The sequence below is a fragment of the Meriones unguiculatus genome, chromosome 3, assembly GCF_030254825.1.
Source record: "Meriones unguiculatus strain TT.TT164.6M chromosome 3, Bangor_MerUng_6.1, whole genome shotgun sequence".
Classification (NCBI taxonomy): Eukaryota; Metazoa; Chordata; class Mammalia; order Rodentia; family Muridae; genus Meriones; species Meriones unguiculatus.
In genome coordinates this window covers 98,492,591-98,505,663 of record NC_083351.1, presented here as the reverse complement: position 1 = coordinate 98,505,663, position 13,073 = coordinate 98,492,591, and the positions used below count along the sequence as shown (strand labels likewise).

General features: G+C 46.3%; 1 protein-coding gene and 1 non-coding gene across 6 annotated transcripts in view; one reads left to right on the top strand and one right to left on the bottom strand.

The window, feature by feature from the left end:
• Window positions 1-2,298: 2,298 nt before the first annotated feature.
• Window positions 2,299-2,368, bottom strand: LOC132653416 (small nucleolar RNA SNORD123). The gene has a single exon (XR_009591156.1). It is a non-coding gene; the product is annotated as a small nucleolar RNA SNORD123 (small nucleolar RNA).
• A 2,879-nt stretch (window positions 2,369-5,247) lies between these two features.
• Sema5a (semaphorin 5A) overlaps window positions 5,248-13,073 on the top strand; it is a 470,503-nt gene continuing 462,677 nt past the window's right edge. For 4 of the 5 annotated variants that reach the window (XM_060380391.1, XM_060380386.1, XM_060380389.1 and 1 more), the window contains exon 1: window positions 5,248-5,740. The gene's annotated coding sequence lies outside the window, so the exon portion shown is untranslated. Of the gene's footprint in view, window positions 5,741-5,786; window positions 6,210-13,073 lie in introns of those variants that run through there. The other variant, XM_060380388.1, reaches the window with a different exon arrangement.

Genomic DNA, 13,073 nt, shown 5'->3' with positions numbered 1-13,073 from the left:
GTAAGACAGTGCCTGTAATCCAGCCACCACATGAACTTCTAAGCAGAATGCGGTAGGAGGGGAAAGCCAAACCTGTCACATCTGTAAGTTATCGCCTGCGCAGAACCTCACCCAGGGTTCACCTTCTGTCCCTAAGTGAACAGCATGGCTTCATCTGGCTGCAAGGACATTTTGGGGTTTTGCTGTTGTTGTTGTTGTTGTTGTTTGCTTGTTTTAAAGCCAGGTATTTTGCAATTCAAATAAAATCAGGTCTGTGTCATTAAAGACAGTGCTTGTTGTGGAAGTGATGCTGTTTGAGGAGCAATCACTGCTGTCAGTATTAGACAAGGTGTTGGCATTTAGAGTGAGAGAAACTGACATGCTGAGTTAAGGCAGAAACAGTAGGAATGGAAAGTAAGGTCAGAAATGAATTTTGGCAGAGGAGCTGAAGGCCCCAGCAGTCTTTATTTTTTATTCTTTTGCTTGAGAAGACATGTCCCTTTTTCTTTAATTCTACTAATAACCCTTTTACTGAATTCAAGGTCACTATGCTAAATTTAGTTGGTAAATATTGAAATAAACTAAGGCAGAGAAGTTTGTGCTTCAAAATCTGAATATATTTTTAAATGTATTTCTCCTTAAAGCTTTGTTTCTCAAAGACAGAAGAATGTAGAAGACATTAGTTAATAAGCACAAAATATCTTTTAAAAATAAGTGCAGCCACTCTTTGCTTATAAACCCTCAAGACATATATGTACGAGTCTCTGTCAGAACCATAAGGATGCTTTATCTTCATGCCAGAAACCAGCTGCCTTTCCTGTAGATTCTCCAAAAGTCGTTTAAACTTAGTATTTCTCTTCTTACCATACTATGCTTCTGAAAGACAACTTGAGCTGCTTTGGGGGAACCAGCTCTATCTTAAGGAAACTGGGTTATTTTCAGCTGGGTTGCCGAAAACCATAACTAGAAATCTAAGTACACACACACACACAAATATGAAATCAAAAGCTTGTAGGTTTCTAGAATGCTTTGGTTTCTGGAAATGTAGCTTAAGTAAAAGGTGATGCCCCACTCAAAGCTTGAAGAATCACTGAACATGTCAAGGGAAAAAAATAACTCTTGAAAACAAACCCTGTCCCCATTACAAAGAGCAAGCACATCTTCCTGAGTGTACATCCTGAAGCTGCTTACTACCGTGGCCTGTCCACTCAATTGGGCTACTTTGACCATGGCTATGAGGTGAGAGAATGTCACTTTTAGCATGCTTGAACTTGAGAGGTCATAGGTAAGCAGAACTCACTAGGGGATGGGGGAAGGCAGCTCACTCTGTCAAGCATGAGGAATAACCAGGAACAAAGTCCATTGTAACATCCCTCTGAGCAGCCCTGGGAAGTTGAGGCAGACCCTGGATAGACATTAGTCTGTGGAGAGGGCCATGCTGGAGGCTCACTCACTCATCCTAACAGAGGGGAACAGCCTGGAGCTTTATGTTAAGGACCAAGAATCTGTACTTTGTATGCTATCCAATTATACTTCTTGTATGTGTGATGACAGCTTATAAGTGTGAACATTATTCTTTTAAAACAAATTTAGTCTCCTGAACATTGCTCTGGGAGAGGGCACTGAAGGGCAAGGAGCTTTCCTGGGGGCAAAGGAATCCTAACGGGGCTTTTGGTGAATCTCAGGAGACTACAGGAAGAACTGAACATTCACCCAATCTCTCTAGTGTAGAAGCCTTTGAACACATCCATGATGGCTGCCATGGTGTGTCATCTGTAACTACACCTGTGGCTCTTCTGAATGCTCTGGAGTACATACACCTGAAGCAGTGATGAGCACTGCTGTGGTGACATCAGCTTCACTTCTCTGCACCAGTGTTTAGTGTGGGAAAATGACAGGGTCAGGCAACCTTGGGTCGGGAAACCAGTATTAAAAGAAACTGTGGAACGGTTTCATCTGTCACATATTCCAACTGTAATATATGCCTGCCTCATCTAGAGAAAAGCATATTTATAAAGCAAAGAGGTCACGTTTCTAGGACTTTTAAAAAAATAATTTAATATTTTTGTTACACCCTAAAGCCCACATACAGGGTTTTTTGTTTTGGTTTGTTTTGTCTTTTTTTTTTTTTTTTTTTCTGGGAAGGCCAATTGTGGTCCATGGCTGTGTCTTCATGTCTCCCAGTCCATACAATCTTCAGCTCTTCTCTGCTCCATTCTCTGTCCTTTAATCAGGTGCTGGGAGGGAATATAAAGACAGGCAAAATTGTTGCATTAGCTCAAAGTCATATGCTGCTTTGTATTTCTACACAGAATCTGAGGTGAGTCAGGAAATGGATGGCGTTTTTCAAGTCACATGAATCAGCGCCCCAGAATTCATCATTTTCACCAACTGGTTGGCTCCCCAGCTTTTCTCAAGTTTGGCCTTGTGCATAGGCTCACCCGATGCAGCTGGGGCCAGGGAGAGGAGGAGAAGGGAGGGGGAGGGACATAGAGAGAGAATTTTCATTGTGATGACAACAAAACATTCTTGGTAAAATAATAAACACGTTTCCTTTTACAATCTGATGATTCAGGTACCTTTAACAAGGAAGGCTTTTTAAAGGTGGAGAGCAGTTTTTATTAGGAAAAAGAAATCTTTATGTATACTTTAAAGTAATTTCATTTCAGGGTGCCTACTTACGCCTCAGATATTTTGTGTTTAACAGCTTCTTTCTCCCCTCGTGCTCGTGACTGACATTCCTGATGAGCCGGGCCAAGCTGTACAGGAAGACATTATCTCAGAGAAGTCCACCAACCTTCTGCAGGTCAGTAGCAAGATCATCCTCAGCTCAGAACCGTTTCACTTCTGGTGGCTCCCAACCTTCCTAATGCTGTGACCCTTTAATACAGTCTCTAGATACCCCCAACCATAAAATTATTTCACTTCTCCTTCATAACTGTACTTTTGCTAATGTTATGAATCATAATGTAAATATCCAATATGCAGAATATCTGATATGGGACCCCTTTGGAAGTATCATTCACCACCAAAGGGGTCGTGACCCATAGTTTGGAAAACCATGGCTTTAGACCAAGAGATCACTCTACATGAGAATTGGGTTTCTGTACTTGCTTATTAGAGATCTGTAATTCATTATCACTAATATATGAATATTAGTACAGGGAAGTCTATAAATGGCAAAATCGAACCCACTTCCTGCCCCAGTGACACAAATTCACTTTGTTTAGAGGATGAACTCCTATGTGATAATTCTCATGGTTCACAAGGCTTAGGCCTCCAAGTGAAGAGTGAGTTTCTTTGCCTGCTGGTATATAAGATAAGGTATCCCTAGGTGGCCCCAGGCTGACCTTGAACTCTTGATCTTTCTGCCTCAGAGTGCTGGGAACACGGGAACACAAGCATGGTAGACCTCTCTCTTTTCTTTCTTAGAAAGCGTTTTAAAAAGAAGTGTTAATTGTTTTTTAACAGTTGACTTTGAGGAGCAAGGACAAGAGTTAGCTAAACACATATGAGTCTTAATTTGTCTTTCTTCACCCTGTTAGGCTCCACCAGCCTGTCTGGAGGCTATAGGGTTCAAGTGTAAGGCTGAGATCTTCCACTGCCAGACCCTGGCAGGCCTCCTCCTCCCAAGAGCCATGCAGGCAAGAGAAGGGTAATGTTGGGAATGGCGCCAGTTCCCACCCACTTCTGAGGCAGCAGAGAGAAGCACAGGAAGCCTATTAACTTTTCCGTTCAAGACCTAGAAGCCAGGAGCTGCCACCGGAGAGCTAGAAGCCAGCCAACAACTGTAAGAGATGCTCCCCAAAGAAGCCCCAACACGACACCCGAGTTCGGCCTCTGCTACCCACAGGGCCCACGGTTCCAGACACAGCACACTCTGGGGTTGACACAGGCTCCCATGGACACTTTCAAAACAGCTTCACTTAATTCTTTCATTTGAAAGGTGACAGAAACAACCAATTGGTGGCAATCTGTGTTTCCATCGGCCTCCTCTTGAATCTGTGTGGTCCTGGGTGAGCGGTGACACATTCCAGTTATTCTCGGGTCCCTGCTTAGCACTTTGGAACCCTGACAAATGTCCTGAACTGTCACCAGCCCCTCCCCCTCCCCCAGCACATTAGCAACCTGCCAATAGCAGGGTGTGAGTGTGGCCCAAAGAGACATCCTTAGGTCCTGCAGCTAAGAGGGTCACTCACTAATGAGGTTCCTATTGCAAAAGTATCCTGAAGCCACCAGCAAGGCCAAAGATGGGGGGAAAACCATCTTGAATACACTATTCCCCCACCCTATCCTTATGGAAGGGGTCACAAGTGGCTATAGGGAAAGGGATCCAAGTTTTCAGACTTTATCCTGTAACTTTCCCTCTCAACAACCCTGCATGTTCTTTAGAAACTGCTAAGTTGATCACTTCCTTAGAAGGGGAACTGAACAACACATCAATAAAACTACCCTTCTGAGGCATTTGTGTTCCAGTATAAACTTTTTGCCCGAACGCTCACTCAGTAAAAGCCCAAGTTCCTTGCAGAAGTGCCAATTAGCCCAGCTGGCTCTGTCAACGTAGGTACCCTCTCCTGATGCCCATCAGGGCCACTTGGGAACCTCTTGCTCTGTTTCCCCGGACAGCAGATTTGTTCATTTGTGTGATCTATTCCGTTCATGTCGGCCGGCCTGAACTAGCTGAGAGCCTCTTGGGCCCAGCTCGTCTGCAAGAATCCGAAGCGACCCCCTCGTCCCCCGTCCCAACTCCCAGTCTTCTCAGGGTGACACAGAAGAACTAAATCTTAAATTCCCACCCGCGATCCGACGAGGGGCGCGCACATACCTGGAACCTAAGCCTTCCCTAGAAGAAGCGCCACGTCTCTGGTTTGGGTTGAACTGCCTCCAGCCCTTTATACAGCCCATCCCGCAAAGTAGCCACGTCGGAGCGGCGGACGGGGGTGGAGGGGTGGGGGGGTGGGTAGCCAAAGAAGGTCTCTCTGAGGCGAGGAAAGGAGTCTCTAAAAAGTCCCCACTTGGGTGAACTTGCGCTCGGAAGGCACAAATAGGACTCCTGGGGTGTGTAGAGAGCCCCCCGGGGAGTGTGTAGGGGGTCCCATCTCGGAAGAGGCGGGGCCAGAGGAGGGGCCTGGGGAGGTCAGGGACGGGTGGGGCGCTCAGTTGGCACCCGGGAGGGGCGGAGAAGGGGAGGGGCGGCGGAGAAGGCGGGACGGGGGCGGGGCGAGGCGGTCCTGTGCTCCCCGCCCCGAGCTCCGGGCCCGCGCACCAAGCGCTGGTCTACTCGCCGGGAAGGCGGCGCCGGCGGCGGCTGCTCAAGCAGTTCCCACTCCCGCGCGCTGCGCTCCCGCCGCGGGTGGGCTCCTCAGCCCCTGGCTGGCCGTGGCCACTGTTGCACGGCGGCCTCTGCATCCCACCTTCCCACTACGGCGCCCCGACACGTGCGATCCTTCTTTGGGGTGTTCTCCGTTCCCACGCGCGGCTACCAAGCAGAGGGCACCCAACTTTGCCACCTTGCGGGTTGCCCTCGCTTGGTGCGAGCCTGCTCGCTCAGCTGCCCAACTGGAGACTCCGTGCGCCTTGCAGCCGAGCTGGTTGGTCCCCAGCCTGGCGCGCTGCGAGTGGCGGATAGCTCTGGAGAAGTGGCGGGGTGCAGTGGCGTCTGCTGCCTCGACTTCCCTTGTAGCGCGCTGAAGAGGACCCCTGAGCCGCTCCGGGCCCCGGGGCGCTGGATGATTAGCAGGAGGAACGCGCCCCGTATCTGGTGAGCTCGCTCCCCGCCGGATCCTTGGGTGTCATAGCTGAGACCCTGCGCTTGCGAACTGGACCCGGGGCAGCAATGGTCCATCTGTGGGTGGCGTAGATCTCGGGCAGGGTCGTTCTGCAGACACCTGGGTGGGGACAGCCCGGCAGAGGCGCGTGCAGGAATAGGACCACCGTCAGTGCGGGGGCGGTCGCAGGGGAGATAGTGCACAGGCTGGAAGTTTGTGTCCGAGCCTTTCCCCGGATCCGAGCTTGCTCCGGAAAGGAGCTCGAGTGTCCGGGGGTGCGACCTGCCGGTGGGCAAACCTGCACCTCCGCCAGCACCTCTCAGGTACCCCTGGAGATCTGCGCGCCTACTCCGCTTGAGGCCAGGCTCGCTCGGTGAGAGCTGGAACCGGGTCTTGTGGTCGGAATCGCCTACCTCTCAGCCCGGTGGACTCGGGGACATTTTCCTGCTCTCTGTACCGGAGGTTAGCAGTGTTCGTGAGAATCTGCGGGTAGTGGTACTAGGGCTCAACTTAGCAGGGGTGTTTTGCAGAGGAAGACCATAAGGCAGGGGAGGGGGGGTTTGGGGGGAGTGAGGTGTGGGGACACGACAGCCGGGTGAACTCCCCCGGTGGAGACCCTGTCCGTTGGCAATTCAGACGCATGCTCACGCGGGCTCAGGGTCTGGGGCCAGGCGAAGATCCGTGCTCTGGATGATCGGAGGAACTGTCGGTAGGGAGTGATTCCCGCGATTGCCCCTGGTCCTGTGCCGATTGCGGTTAGGTCCCGGTCCCCCCTCCCACCCTCACAGTCCCTCCTCGCTTCCTGGCTTTGGCGGGAAACGCTTTCACCTTCTCTTTTTGTTGTTTGTACCTGGATGCGGTTGCCTGGAGTTGGGCTTTAACTTTCCTGCGCCCGCGGCGTCCCGGAGATCCCCAGCAGGGGGCGCCAAGAGCGAGCTTTCGGAGAGGGCAAGGGGGATGCCACAGTTGGTGTTTCTGTACTGGGCACGTGGGTAGGGGGTCCTCTGCAGAGAGCTAAGACACACATTTTGCCGTAATTTCACCTCAAAAGGCCAAGGGTTGAGGGAGGTGTTCTGTTTGCCACAGAGAGCGTTCAGCCTAGTTAGGCGACAGCAGAGTTGGTCGGAAGCCCTCTATCTGGAAAGGCCTCTTCTTAAAACAAACTCCTACATTCTTCTCTACTCATCTTTCTCCTCTGAGAACTTGATTTAACAAGAAGGCAAATGGAACTACGAGGATGTATTAGAGATATGTGTAATACAGAAAGGAGCACATTGGTTAAAACACCGGGTTAAAAATTGTTGTGGCTTATTTAGTTATATTTTTAAAAATAGCTGTATGTCCAGGCTTGCCTGGAAAAACCTTGCTTTTGAAGAGCGGATGTGTTATTAATTACAGAATTAGTCTTTGATAAGGAGACACAGAAAGGCAAAACTAGACTTACTAGGTAATGTTTTTTAATACCCAATTAAGATCGTTGAATTAATTGCTGGTTAAAGCCACCATTCACATTTTGAGAGAGGGCGAAGCTCCTTCCTTGGAGTAAGCTGTTCACCGTAGATCACTGAAGCAACTTTTCTTTCCTGTGTTTAGTGTTTACTCCAAAAGACGTGTGAATTTCTTTCTGCCCACTCAACTATCTTGGGCATGCTTGATTTACATGGAAAGGCAGTTCTACCTGTAATTGTTTGAAGCACAGACTCCCTTTCTCCTGGGTTTGTTTGTTCTAGAACTTTTGAGACAGCCCCTCACTCAAGATGCTGCCCGTAGTCACAGTGTGTGCCCACACAGCCATGGAGTCCATGGTGTCCCCTTTTATACGACTTCAGTCAACACATTTCCTCACAGAGGGAGGATGAATGATGCTCATCAATTTATGCCTTTAAAGATGCTGCTAACTCATTTGGTTTTCTTAATGGCAAACAGCTGCAGGCTCCCTGCTAAGAGCAAAGACTTTGGTCTTCTGGGTGGGAAAGCCTATCTTTGACCAGAGGAAGTATTTGAGGTGTTCAGAATCTGGTGAAAATAAACTGGTATTTGTCCCTCCTTGCATCTGCGTCAAGTGACCTCTTACTCATGTCTGCAGAGAATGAAAAAGAGAAATGGAGAGCACAGAGCTGAATGAAATTGACGATACTGAGATGAACACAAGCATATAAGCCTAGTTTCTTGGACCACCGGAAGTCCTCGAAGCTACTGGCTTCTCAAAGGAAATTCTCTAACTGGAATTAGCCTCTTCCTCAGGGACAGTTGTTAAAAAATGTCATGCCAGAGAGGGTTACCTCACTGAACCATTGCATAGTTTCAGTTAACTGGATAATGACGTTTCAGGGCTCTGGATGGCCTTTTTCTTATAGAGTCACCAAAACAAAGGCTTTTTACTGACACAAAGCAGGAAGGTGGAGGAGGATTGGACATGGCTTTGCTAAGAGTCAGGCCAAGGAGGTCAGACATTCTGCTGAATAAATGAGTGAGCATGGACCCCAGGGTTTGCAGATCAGAACCTTACCCTAGAGAAGAGGCTTGTGTTTCAACCCACGCCATGTGCAACACAGAACAAATCACTTCATTAAGTCCTTAGTTGAGGAACCCAGTTTTTGACATAGAATATGTACAACTATTTGAGAAAAGCATTTCTACCTTCTATAATAAATCTGCTATAATACTTGATTCTAAAATTATACCAAATTAGTATTATAAAATGTATCTGAAGTTGTTGCTATAGTTACACAGACAAATTGCTTAGGATATAATTATAATACCAAGGTGACAAGTTTTTGTGTTTAATGTTCAATAATGTTGAAAACATAAATTACACTGTCTAACAAATCGAATTACAACAAAGTATCTAACAGGGAAGTGTCTACATTTCTGCCCACCTGCACCTGCTTGCAAATTTATATTTATATTCTGCAAAGTTAACTTTTCTGGAATCCCCAGATGAGCGCATGTCATTTTCTGAGTTGTTTCTAGTGTCTGTGGTGCTGTTGTCGGCAACATAGAGATTTTCACAGATGTTTCCGGCATCCTTTCTAAATTAGGATGTAAAAGTCTAGTTGAAAATTACTATTTTTACAAACTCTACTACCCTACAGACACAACCTGACATAGATAGCACCTTCTGCTGCTTGTGATTCCCATAGATTAATAGCATCATGGAGATTGTGAGGTAGCTTGAAGGAGTAGCTGGTCTCCTTGTAAATTAGCACTTATTTTTGGAGGCATTTACATTTTTTATTGCGTGTGTGCTGTGTACCTGACACAGTGCATGTATGAAGGTCACATGACAGCTTCTGGGAAGGTTCTGTCTTTCCACCATGTATCTACGGACCAAGTTTGGGTCATTAGGCTTGGTAGCAAGCCTACCGTCTGTACACGTTACCAACTGTACCATCCCATTTTCAAGCACTGGTTATCCAGGGGTACAAAATCTGTTTTTAATAGAAAGGAAAGAGGGAAAATAAAATGAATCTTAGGATACATACTTTTCTCTCAGTAAGTCTTTCCAAAATGCTCTTTTGTTCAGAGTTTAAGCAAGACAAAACATAACAAACAAAAAGCTTGATCCAAAAGAAGATATTGAATCCTAAGTAATTTATTTTTAGCGCACTGATAATGACATCATTAATCTGTGCCTTGGTGCCTTGTGGAAGATCCTAGAACTAGGAAATGTGGCCTCCATTTTACAAGGTAGTTTGAAGCAAGACAACTTCAAAGATGAAGTTGTATTTCACCTGGGGCATGCCATTGAAAACAGGATCAATGCAGCGGCAGACTCAAACAGTCAGAACACGTTGCCTAAAGTATGGTTGTCATCTTTGTCCTTTCCTTTCTTTTTTGATCCAAAATTTACAGTTGTTTAACAAGGGCAAAGATGAACACACTTTATTCTCCTTCTTGATTTCTCAAAAGTTTCTCCATATGCTCGCTAATGCATGTGAAAGAGCAAGTCACACAGTTGCCACTGTGTCTTTGTGTGTTTTAGGGTTGGCTTTCCGTTTATCAACAAATAAACTATTCCAAAAGAAAATACCTTTGTTAAACGATGAATTTTTTTCTATATTTTGGTATAAATTCACCTGTTTTTTATCTCCCAGTTTTTCATTCCTTTCCTTTTTGTCTCTGCATTTCTGTGGAATTGGCTGACCTGGAGTTCAAGCCAAGTGACGACGAAGCATACAGCAGAACAATTTTACTTTGTGTTGCATTTTTATGTACATTGAGAGTAAATCCCATTACTGGGAGAGTAATTCAATTACAGATATATATGATAAATAACCGGCCAAGTGATGCTATCAGCAACCAGTACTATTGGAGCAATAATACTGTATTTTCTGAGATGTAAGATTAAAAGAAAAAGTTGTAGGCAGGTGACAGCGGAGTTGTACAAGGACAACTTGGTCGCAGGCGTTAGAGTGCCTTTCATCTGGTCTGCACGCTCTCAGTGTCTGGCAATGGCACATAATACACCCATGGAAAGAAGGGCACTCAAAGACTGCTACCCAGCAGTTTCTTCTGCTGCTTTGCCTGCATCCGCGGATCCGCGGAATGGTGAGTGCTTCACCAGCACTTCTGTTCTGAAACCACAGGAGAGATGCGCCTAACAAGATCTATCCAAGCAGCTCACATGGGGAAGATCCCTCCCTGTGAAAAGACGCAGACAGACATAAAACTGGAGCTGTGGGAGGGTCCTCAAGGCTGTGTGCACCATGAAGGATACCCAGGGAAGTCAGTGTAGCATTCTGGGGCCAACTGCGTTTCAGAAACACAACTGATTTATGATTTTATTCTAGAGAGCTAAAATTTAAGTTTGCTGTGCTAAGGGACTTGTAACCAGTGGCATACAGCGAAAGTAAATAAGAAAATTAAGAAAAGAAGAAATAAAAATTATTGCGGATATTAAACTTCTTCCGTCTAGCTAAGGCTGCATTTCAGCCATTGTTCTTTCTGGTTGGCTCAAATGTGTCAACCAACCAGGATTTGCTTTTAAGCTGCTTTATCATTTATATCCTTAGGAGTTCTAGCTACGTGCTAGACTTTAGAGGAGTTCCCTGAAGACATGGTTTAGGAAGTGGAGTAATTTGAGGTTTGATTTGGGGTTCACTGGCAACATTGTGGTCCTGAAAGAATGGCTTTCTTCTGCCATGCTGGAGAGTGGTGGTGAGGAATCTCCTGGCAGAAAAATCTGACCTCTGGCAATGAGTGTCATAGGTGGGAGCAGTGTCCCCAGGTGACTCATGGATGCAAGTTGCAGCTTTATGAGGAGCGAGCGGAGTGGTTGAACCATCCGGGCAGATATGGAGATGGCCAAGAGCTGTGCTGGGTGAGAACCCCACATCATAGTGGTTGTGTACAGCCTTTGGAGAGCTCATTTCCCAAGATGTTATTGAGTGGGGAAGGAAATGGGAAGCCAGAAAAGGCTTCCCAGCAGGAGTGGCCATGTGGTTGGCCACCAAGTGGCCTCACAGAGGACAGTGTGAAGCATTATACTGGGTAGAATTTATGTTCTGGAGAACTGCACGAGGACACAGGAAGGAGGTCCCAGAATTTGGAGTCACCAATAGAACCATAAGAGCTTGTGTGGCTATTTGCCAACCTCAAGTCCACTAATTGTTACGCTGTGCCCCTGGCATTCAGGCTGTGTCTGTAGGTCTGGGAGTCACAGGAAGAACAGTGAAGGTGGAATTGGTTCTAAGACCACATGGGTCTACAGCCTGTTTGCTGTCACCCTCCCCTCCGGCCCCCAGTTCTGCTGCCTGCTTCTAGCAGCCAGGTCTTGGCAGTCCTGTTTGGACTGCTTCTGGTGCCTTTTCCTGTGAGGCTTTCTGCCTTTGGGGATGGCTGCCTTGAGGTCCTTACCCATGAACCCCCTGTTCAGAAGGGGTCTCAAAATATCCCTCCGCCTTTTCTTCCCTTAGCCTTTTTACTAATTTTACTTTCCCCTTTATCATCTGTAGTACTGTCCTACATGATGAATATATATTGTAATATCTTGCACCAATGCAGACTGTAAATGTAAGAGACAGATGAGGTTTCTTTGTTTATATATGGGTCCTGTACAGTTCCTAGAATGGTGCCTGGTACACATGGGGCCCTTAGACTGGATCAGTGAACAAAGGGGTAAATAGTATTTATGAACTAAACACACACTATTGACCGCAGTAGAGCATCAGCCTCGGCTTACTCAGAATTTCTGACAGGTAACTTGGAAGGTGAGCACTGTTTATATTCTTCATAGGGAGAAAAATGTTTCCATGCTCTCAAATTGATTCATGATCACAGTCTTAGAATACAGCTGTGTTTGAAAGCCAGGAGCCAGGGGGACTGTGCACTCCATGTATTCTAATATATGCTAATTATATATTAAGTAGGTACTTGGTAAATGGATTGATGACCTTGCTTGGCTTGGAATCAGCATAAAAATACTCTGTGTACATTAAAATAGACAAAAGTGAAACTCCAGGATGCTATTTGCTTATTTAAAAACACTTCCCACCCACACAAAGTTCTAGGGAACAAATTGTATCCTCATTACATATTTTCACACATTATGGCTTCAGAATATTTTAGAAACGTACCAGGCTTTTTCATTTCATTCCTGAGATCAGGGCGATAAGTCTTGCCATATAGTTGGATGTATGTATTTGGTAAGCTGAAGCAGGAAAGCAGCCGAACAAAAGTGTGTTCTATCTGTGCAGTGGGCAAACAGTGACCTGACTGAGCTCTTGATGTATGCTGTAGTGGGCATGGGCCTCAAAACATGGAGCTGAGTGAAAGAAGCCGGCCTCAGAAGACCACACATTGTTTGATTCCATTTATGGAAACTTCTAGAAGAGGAAAAACTACGAAGATGGAAAGGAGATGAGTGGTTGCCTGAGGCTAGCAGTGAGAACTTGAAGTGAGGCAAATGGGCAGGCAGGATCTTTCCTGGAGAACGGCATTGTCTAAACTTAGGTTGTGGAGGTGGTCACCCACGTGTGCACTTACTCAAATTCACTGCTGTGTACACTTACGAGGAGTGAGTTTTATAGCATGTAACGTGCCTCAGCAATACAGTTATAAATGGAAATCTGGGACATAATTTCTAAAGTTAGAGTGAATTAAATTGCCGGCAACCTAAACATAGCTCCTGCTGCCTTTGGAAGGGGGAAGTTATTTTATGTTCCTGTAATTTTTTATAAAGTTAGTGCCAAGGCTACTGGGCTCCAAGATGTACCAAGTTTCTTTGATGCAAAGAACTCCCTTCTGGGGGTCTGTGGCCTTGTGGTCTCTGTTAGGTAAACCCATGGGCTCATATAACCATGTCAGTCAGCCAGCTAAACTAAT